Source organism: Mastomys coucha, unplaced genomic scaffold (assembly GCF_008632895.1).
Source record: "Mastomys coucha isolate ucsf_1 unplaced genomic scaffold, UCSF_Mcou_1 pScaffold9, whole genome shotgun sequence".
Lineage (NCBI taxonomy): Eukaryota > Metazoa > Chordata > Mammalia > Rodentia > Muridae > Mastomys > Mastomys coucha.
Window position 1 is genome coordinate 60291767 of NW_022196915.1, and position 9319 is coordinate 60301085.

The 9319-nt window shown below is 40.0% G+C and overlaps 1 pseudogene; it reads right to left on the minus strand.

The window, feature by feature from the left end:
• Nucleotides 1–9319, minus strand: part of LOC116084174 — a 72895-nt pseudogene that overhangs the window by 61243 nt on the left and 2333 nt on the right.

The following is a 9319-nucleotide window of genomic DNA, read 5'->3' on the forward strand; positions in this document are numbered from 1 at the left end:
TAGAGGCACATAAACATTTAAGCAAATGACAGCAGCAAGGAATAAATATCTAGAGTAACAATCAAGGAGTAATCTGAAGTAAACTTACTCCTGTGTGTAGAACTGGGAGGAGCATGAAAGCACATTCCAAGAACAATTCTATGTTTTGAAGAACCTAAGGTCACAAACCTCTTGTTTTCTTGGAGTTTTATCAAAAACATTCAGAATTCTCCTCACTGGACTCCAGTCTTGAGCTGTATTCTGACACCATGCTTTCCTGAGGCAGTTTTCAGAAGTGGTTGTTGGTTTTCTGCTCACAGTTTTCTGGAGTGTTGGTTATAGTCAAAGCCTGCTGAAGTGCAAAGGGATAGAGAGCTGTGAAATGAGGGCACTCAGGTCCTGAACCACTGTGTGAAGACAGCTAATGAGTTCCACTGTACATCCAGACAGCATCATCAGTGGGAAAGAACTCCTCCTGTTTTCTGTGTTCTTAACCCCATTATGATTAATTAGATGGATAAGAGTAGCAGTGGAGAGAGTTCAAGCAGAGAGAGGTTGGGGATATCAATCCAGGTTTGCTCTGAGATGTTCGTGAAGATCTCAGACAAGAATCCAGATATTCAGTGACATGTTTTAAAGCCAACAGTCTAATCTTTGTGTGTGACTCCAAAAGAATTGTGAGGCTGTCTGCAGAAGAGGGCAGGGAATAGAGAACATGTCTAAGAGTGAACCTTAAAGTCCCTCAGCATCTAGAGTAGTGATTCTCAACTTGTGGGCTGTGACCCCTCTGTGGGTTGAATGACACTATCCCAGGGGTTGCCTAAGACCATTTGCACATCAGATATTTACATTATGGTTCATAACAGTCAAAAACTACATTCATGAAGTAGTAACAAAAATCATTTTGTGATTGGGAGTCATCACAATATGAGGAGCTGTATTAAGGTGTCGTAGTGTTAGGAAGGTTGAAAACCACTGGTCTAGAGGATGATTGGAAGGGAGTTTGAGAAAAAGTAGGAGGAAAATCAGCAGTAGATCAAGAGGAAAGAGTGGCCACCATTTTGGATGCTGCTGGGTTGTAGAATAGCTGTGAGAGTCACAGGCAACTTTGTCAGGGACATTTCATGGCAGCCACTGAGTGAAGACAAATGCAAATGGGATGAGGAGAGAGCCAGAGGTAAGGAAGGACAGATTACTTTGTCTAAAAGATATTTTAAAGAAACTTTATTATAGAAGTATAGAGCTAATGTAGAGAGGGGTGGACTTTGGGGTGTAGCCTAAAAGATGTTTTTTTGACTCTCTTTCAGTGTTAGGGATGAAAGCCAGGTCCTTGTACTTCCTCAGTCTAAGAGGGACACTTTATAAAAATGAAAAGTGCTTGAGTCTTTGATATGCTATCAAAACAAATACATGGGAAGGGTAGGGTATGTGAGTGATAGAGACAGAGAGATACAGAGAGGCTGTGAGGAAGGGAGAACATACCTGTAACTACAGTAGAAATGGAACGAGTGAAGGGACTCCAGGAAGAGCATGGCTCTGCTAACCCCTTCCTTTCTGCCCTCTGATATGGCTTTTGGATCTCTGTCTTACAAACTGAGAGAGACTATATTTCTGTTTTTTTTTTTAATTGAAAAAGTTCATATATTTTATTCTGATCATGCTTCCTTTTCCCCGAACTCTTCCTGTATCTTCCCCACCCCCTCACAAACCCAGTTCCCAAGAAACACAAATACACATATACATATACCATAAAAACACAAGAGTGGAAAGCAAAATATGCAAACAAAAGACCATAAGACAAAAAATGTACAATTAGTGTTGGCCATCTACTGCTGTACGCAGACCTGAAGTGTGGTTAATATACTCAGTGAGATTCCATTGGAGAAAACTACTAATAAGTTTGTGGGTAATTTGGTGTGGCAGCCACAGGAAACTAATAAAAAGGTATTCTTGCATTTTATTCAGCTGTTCTTGGTAGAACTCTATGGTTGAGTTAATTTCCCCTAGCATAACCATTCATCAGAATTTATCAGTACATTGATCAATAATTGAATTAATTTTTCTATACTTGTAATATTGTCCTAGCTTTCTATACTTAAGTAAGCATATTCTCCTGGGAAAAAGTATTTAAGAAAAGATTTGGGTAGTTGCCTGGTCTGTTGGAGCAAAAATAAACCTCTCCTTTATTGTGCTTTACAGTGTTGGATATATGATAGATTCTCAAAAATTAGACAAACACTTTAAATAAAGAGGTGGTTTAAATGTGCATTCAAATAGAGATACACAGCCAGCTGGCATGTCTATGAAGCTAGCAAAGAGTGATGTCTATCTTTCTGTCTGGTTGACAAATGAAGTAAATTCATGAGCTGTCTGTGGCATAAAGAGACCTCTGCCTAGGATTTCAGACTTAACTTGTAGTGCAGTTCCTAAGGTCAATGCTATGTTGATGGAGACTTTAAGAAGCACTGCCGGGCGGTGGTGGTGCACACCTTTGATCCCAGCACTTGGGAGGCAGAGGCAGTCGGATTTATGAGTTCGTGGACAGCCAGGGCTACACAGAGAAACCCTGTCTCGAAAAACCAAAAAAAAAAAAAAAGGACTTCTGTGAAGGACTTGAGAGTGGTAGTAAGCACTTAATTCTTTGAGTCAGAATTTGCTTCGATTTATGTTTGTTTATCTTTACAGTTGTCTCAAGAATATGTTCTACTTTTTCTTTTGCAGTTTTTGAAATTAAAATATAACCATATATTTTCTTCCCTTTCCTTTTTTCTCTCCAACCCCTCCCATAAGCCATCTGTCTTAGTTATTTTCCTATTGCTGATAAAATCCCATGATCCAAAGCAATTTGTGGAGGAAAGAGTTTATTTCAGTTTACAGCTCTCAGGTCACACTCCATCACCGAGGGAAGTCAGGGCAGGACCTCAAGACAGGAACCTGGAGGCAGTGACTGAAACAGAAATCACAGAGGAATGTTGCTTCTGGCTTGCTTCTCATGGGTTGCTCAGTTTGCTTTGTTATACAAAGAAGGATCGCCTGCCCACGGATGGTGCAGCCCATGGTGAGGTGGGCCTTCCCACATCAGTAATTAATCAAGACAATACTCCACAGTAGTCCTCAGATTCTCCTACAGGCCACTCTTACAGAAGCATTTTTCTCAATTAAGATCCCCTCTCCCAGATAGGTAGGTTTGTGTCAAGTTGACAAAAGGCAGTCAGCATAGCTTGTTTTCTCACAAATTCATGTCTTAATTGCTAACACACACACACACACACACACACACACACACACACACACACGCATACACACATGCACACACATACAGTGCCACTCTTAAATATAGAAATGTAACCTGCTCAGTCTGTACAGTGCTACTTGCATGTATATTATTTCACCTCTTACCGCTTCAGTATTGCATGAGCAATTGTGCTTTGGCCCGGGGAAGACAATGTCCCATTCTCTTAATTCCCGCATTGAAGCATACATTCTCTTCTTCATCTAGGCCTTCCTTCTTATAGCTTGACTTATTTAATAAATTAAAAAGTGAGTTGAGACTGGTGGCACAGGTTTGCTCCTTGGCAGAATTAGGCAGGAGGATCACAAGTTTAAGGGTTTCCTGGAATACAGAACAAATTCAGCCCCAGCCTGGGTATCTTAGAGAGACCCTATATCAAGACAAACAAACAAAACAACAACATTTGAAATGTAAGCTTTGCCTCTGAGAACACTTGCATCATAACACTGGTGGCGGCGGCGGTAAATCTCAGTTGGGGGTGGGAAGGTGAAGACATTATAGAGGATGTTTCTCATCTTATGTCAGTTTCAACTGTGAAGGACTATAGTTAGTTAGGTAACGATTATTCTAGGTGTGAAACACTATGGCACTGTCCAATCAGAACCATTCTTTCAGATACAATGCAGAGTCCTTATGCCTTGGAGTGGAATCTTCCCTTCTGACTTCACAGTGTACAAAAATTTGTTTTTCTGTACACCTACCCTGAACAAGCTTGACTTAGTAGGGACATGATCTTTGGAGTTGGAAAGTCTGGGATAGACACTTCCTTTCTCTGCTTTCTGGTACATCTTCAAGTGTACCTTCCTTTTGATCTTGCTTTCTTTCTTGTTGTCTATCTCCACCACTTTGTTTTTTTAAAATATAGGATCTCACTGTGTAGCTCTGGTTAGCTTGAAACTGGCTATGCATACCAGGGTGCCTTCAAACTCATATAGAGCCACCTGTCTCTGCTTCCTAAGGGATGGTATTAAAGGTGTGGGCCACACACAGCCCTTACTTCTGCCTTTCTACTTTCTATTTCTAGCAATTCTTACCTATTGGATGTTCATTCATGTATATTACCCTGCTTGATGCTATTCTTGGTTGTTAACATGACTAGATCTGGAAATAACTATAATCCAAGTGACTGGACATGAATTTATTCTTAATTAAATCATTCAAGGAAGAAAACCCACTTCTAATCTGGATCTTTGAGGTAATAAGATAAATCTTTAATCCAGATTTTCTGAGATCCACCTTTTAATCTGGACCACACTTTTGCAGCAAGCCTATGTAAGAACATGGAAGAAGAAGCCTTTTTCTTTGCTGCTTTCACTAGCAAGTCCACTTCTTCATTGGCATTAGAGCCTATTTCTTTGGGATTCCAGGGTATACTGAAGACCAGCTGAGACATCTGGCCTTGTGGACTGAACTACATGCTGGATTCTTGGATCTTTGCTCATAAGCAGCCATTGTTAAATGAATTGGAGTTTGGCCTTTAATCCACTCTAATAAATCCTATCCTATCTATCTATCTATCTATCTATCTATCTATCTATCTATCTATCCATCTATCCATCAATCATCTGTCTATATATTCACTCTATAAGTTTTGCTCCTCTAGAGAACCCTAACTAACCTACCCTATGAATTCCCGACTTTTGTTAGAAGCTGAATCTTCCTTATATATATGCTAACTTCCTGTGTATCACATATCTCTTCTATGTAATACTTCTCTGTCTTCTATAGGTAGATGCTCCCCGATAACTCTCGTACATGTATGGGTATTACTTTTCAGTGTCCTTATTACACTATAGGACAGTTATTCTTACTAATCTTACTTTCCAATACAGTGTGAACACCTTAGCAGTAGAAACTCTGCCCTATTAATCTTTGGATATGAAATGGTTTGTATATTTTCCCTCACATGCTAGGCATCAAAATGTCTTGCTGAGTAGATATTTGAAATAGATCAAATTAGCTCTTGATTATTAGAGTTGGCTATTACTAATAATCTTTATAAACTCAGTGACTAAACAGTGTCTTTGGTTATGTAGGTTCAGATATTCCCAATTCAATTACACATTGAACTGTACTAACAGTGAAGAGATATCCATTCCACTGCCAAATGTGTTTCAGTGATAGGTGACCCAATTTAAGAAACTGTATGAACTAGGAAGAGTTGAAATTGGGTAGAACTAATACAATCTGCTGATTAAATTGCTTGGAAAGGAGCTTTAGATTTAGAAGAAATTAAAGAGCATTATGTGGTGTATTTCTGCTGATGAGAAAGTTAATTTTCATTGGGTGACAAAGATTAATGTGTGATGTAGTGTCAGGAATAATTATCTGAAATTGACGATGACAAACTATCTTCACAATGCTGCTTTTACTGAAATGAAGTTATTGTTTCAATCTCTTCTTCACATGGAACAGGAGTGGGAAGAATATTATGTCTTATTTTCAGGTTAATTTACCTAAACAAATATGTCACTTTCGTTGAGGCTGTGTGTGAATCACTTCTAGGAAGTTTGAAAAGCCAGATTCGTCATTTAAAGTTGCCAGGAATGTATCTGTTTTATGAAGCAAGTCTCTTTGAAGCCTCTGTGATTAGTTTTCCCCAGAGAGCTGTGGGCATCTATCTTGTGATGGAAAGTGTAGAATGCCATTTTATTTTAGTAGATGAGAGGTCAACACCTTACTGCCTGGAATCTAAGGGACTCCTGTGTAAATTGTCCAGAGGCCTGGGGGAGATAAAATACCCATAGCAGTACGACTAAAGGTGGCTTAAACACTCAACACTATAGTTAGGGGCCTTCATTTTGGAGAAGCTTTGCCTTGTTCTTTTGTTTTTCCTTCTGCATTAAAATAAAACCCAGGCCCCAAGCTTGTGCTGACATGAGAAAGAACTTCCTATGGAAAAGTGATAATGAAGAAGCTAAGTTTGTATATGAAACTAAGCTTGCAATAATTTTTTATAGCTCATTTAATAATTGAAGAAAGCAGAGGTGGATGGAAATCCTTGTCATTTTAAAATATTTTACATTAGTTTGTAGTAACACATTTTTATTGGCCACACTAATGGGGATCACTGGTGTTTCCCTATGTACAATTCATAGGCAGTGTTCAAAATCAACCTCGCTTCCACTGAGTCTCTTCGAAAGCTGTCCTATTTACTACTTTGAATTCAGACCTTGTGAAAACTGTGTTTCTGACACTATAATATGCATGTCAAGAGACTCCCGCCTCCAGAATCATTTCAAATCTGCTTATTTTAGTAAACACACTTTATAGAATTGACTTGTAATTTTGTGAACCTATCTTTCATTCTAAGAGGCAGGTATAAGGTTGGCTGACAAATGGAGTCACTGACTTGCATGCAGCCTCTCCCATGACCTTCTTTAGATATGTAGACTAAAACCCCAGGTAGCTTACACACACCAAAGAGTTCTAGAAGTGCTCTTCCAGGCTTTTTACTGCAAGAGCTTATCTCAACCATTCTTCCACTTTAGGCCTCTGTTTCCCCATCTATCCATTGGATAGAGCAGTGCCAGTCCTAGGGCTCTTGTTCCTAGCTTTAGAAAGACCCAGAGTGAAGGAGACCCTAGAAAGAGAAGACTCCACTCTGCATTGAATACTACTATCTTTGCATCAGAGAAAACACAGTGCACACATCAAAGTGGATCAGTTCCTTGAAAAAGTACCATGTCTGGAAAGTTGAACTTTTCCCTGTGACTTCATGCTATTGTGATGATGTGGATAATTTGCCATCAGTTCTCAACACCACAGAGCTGAATGAAGTCAATGGAAAGAGAGAGGAAAATCATGTGATACCAGGTTCCCAGGAAGTTTAGATGCAGTGACAAGGGAAGGGTAGAGGATACAGAGACCAGAACTCAGCTGAGCAGTGATCAAACAGAAGGTGGAGCTACTGATAGCTGGAAGGGATCAAGTAGAACTCCAAAAGGCAGATAGCATACTTGATGTGATTCAGGGGAGATTTAAAGATGAGTTGAAGGCAGAAACTTCAAGTGGGATTTTCTAGAAAAGCTAAAGAGAACAAGATAGACTCAGAGGTGTGTCACAAAATGTTCAGGGCTGTGGAAGCTGTATCCAAGCCACCCTCTCTGCTCCACGTGGAGCTGTGCAGAGAGGAAATGAGTCATTGCCTTTCTCCTCTTTGGATCATATTAATGATGGTCCATTCATCTTGCTTTTTTCTCCTCAGAGTTCTCCTTGGGCTAGTTACTTCCACTTAGTCTGCTCTGGTCTTCACCCACTAACTTCCCTTGGATATTTTCTCAGCCTCCGTGTGCCTCAAAAGTACCTTTCTCACTTACTGCTACCCCATGGCCTCCTGAGTCATACCTTCCCCACTCCATCTTCCTTATCTACCGCTTCAGAAATGCCTCAGCACAGATCACAGGTGCTGCCTGGAGCTAACATCTGTTCTGTTAAGCTGTTCCTTTTCAGTCCCCTCTCCTGCCAAATTTTTTTTTTTAAATAAGAGTTACAGACATGCAGAGAAACCAGAAATGACAGAGAGAAAAAAAAAACCTGAACTCTGAATGATGCAAAAAAAGAGAAAAGGATCAGAATAAGTCAATGACAGTGTAACTAACACTTGCATAATTCAGAGGGGCTTATGTCACTGTCAACTCTGTCAAGACTCTAAAGAGATGGATTCTCAGAGGCTCTTGCCTGTTTAGGATGACAATGCTTGCCATGAGGCTTCATCGTTCTGTAATCTAGAAATAGTAGGCTTTAGTTATTTTACATTTTGTGGTTCGGTTACTGTTCTAGTTTGCTTTCTGTTGCTACAATAAGCAGTGTAATCAAAAGCAACATAGGAGAGGAAAGGTCTCGTTGGCTTACATTTCCAGGTCACAATCCATTATTGAGGGAATGCAGGGCAAGAACACAAGTAGGAACTGAAGCAGAAACCATGGGAGATGTGTTTTATTTGTTTGGCCCATGGTTCATGCTCATCTAGCTTTCTTACATAGCCCAGATCCACCTACCTGAGAATGGTGCTACTCTTAGTCAGTCTTAGTCAGCTGAGCCCTCCCACACCAACTATCAGTCAAGATAATCTGCCAGACACACTGCCACAGTACTATATCTTATTTTTCAATCCATTCGTTCTACCTTGCAGGCACTAGGGTCCTTCAGCCTTCTTCACAGCTGCCTTTGGCTTTACTAAAAGTCTCCGCTAATCAAATGTAAGAGGATGTGGAATGTGAGGAAGTTGCCTACCCTGGATCTTTCTCTTAGGTGGGATCCTGGATCTGGAGAGACACAGCTTATTTTCTTTCTAATATTGATCAGGCTTTAAAATATAATTTTCTCTGGATGGTCTTTCCTCAATCTCAGCTTCACACTTTGCCTCTGTATCTCTTCCCATGGGTATTTTGCTTCCCCTTCTAAGAAGGACCGAAGTATCCATACTTTGGTCTTCTTTTTTCTTGAGCTTCATGTGATCTGTGAATTGTATCTTGGGTATTCTGAACTTCTGGGCTAATATCCACTTATCAGTGACTGTATACCCTGTGTGTTCTTTTGTGACTGGGTTACCTCACTCAGGATGATATTTTGTAGTTCCATCCATTTGCCTAAGAATTTAATAAATTCATTGTTTTTAGTAGCTGAGTAGTATTCCATTGTGTAAATGTACCATATTTTCTGTATCCATTCCTCTGTTGAAGTATATCTGGGTTCTTTCCTGCTTCTGGCTATTATAAATAAGGCTGCTATGAACATAGTGGAGCAACCTTATTACATGTTGGAGCATCTTCTGGATATATGCTCAGGAGTAGTATGGCTGGGTCCTCTGGTAGTATTATGTCCAATTTTCTGAGGAACCACCAAATTGATTGCCATCTTGCAATCCCACCAGCAGTGGAGGAGTGTTCCTCTTTCTCAACATCTTTGCCAGCATCTGCTGTCTCCTGAGTTTTTGATCTTAGCCATTCTGACTGGTGTGTGGTGGAATCTCAGGGTTGTTTTGATTTGCTTTTCCCTGATGACTAAGGATATTGAACTTTTCTTTAGGTGCTTCTCAGCCATTTG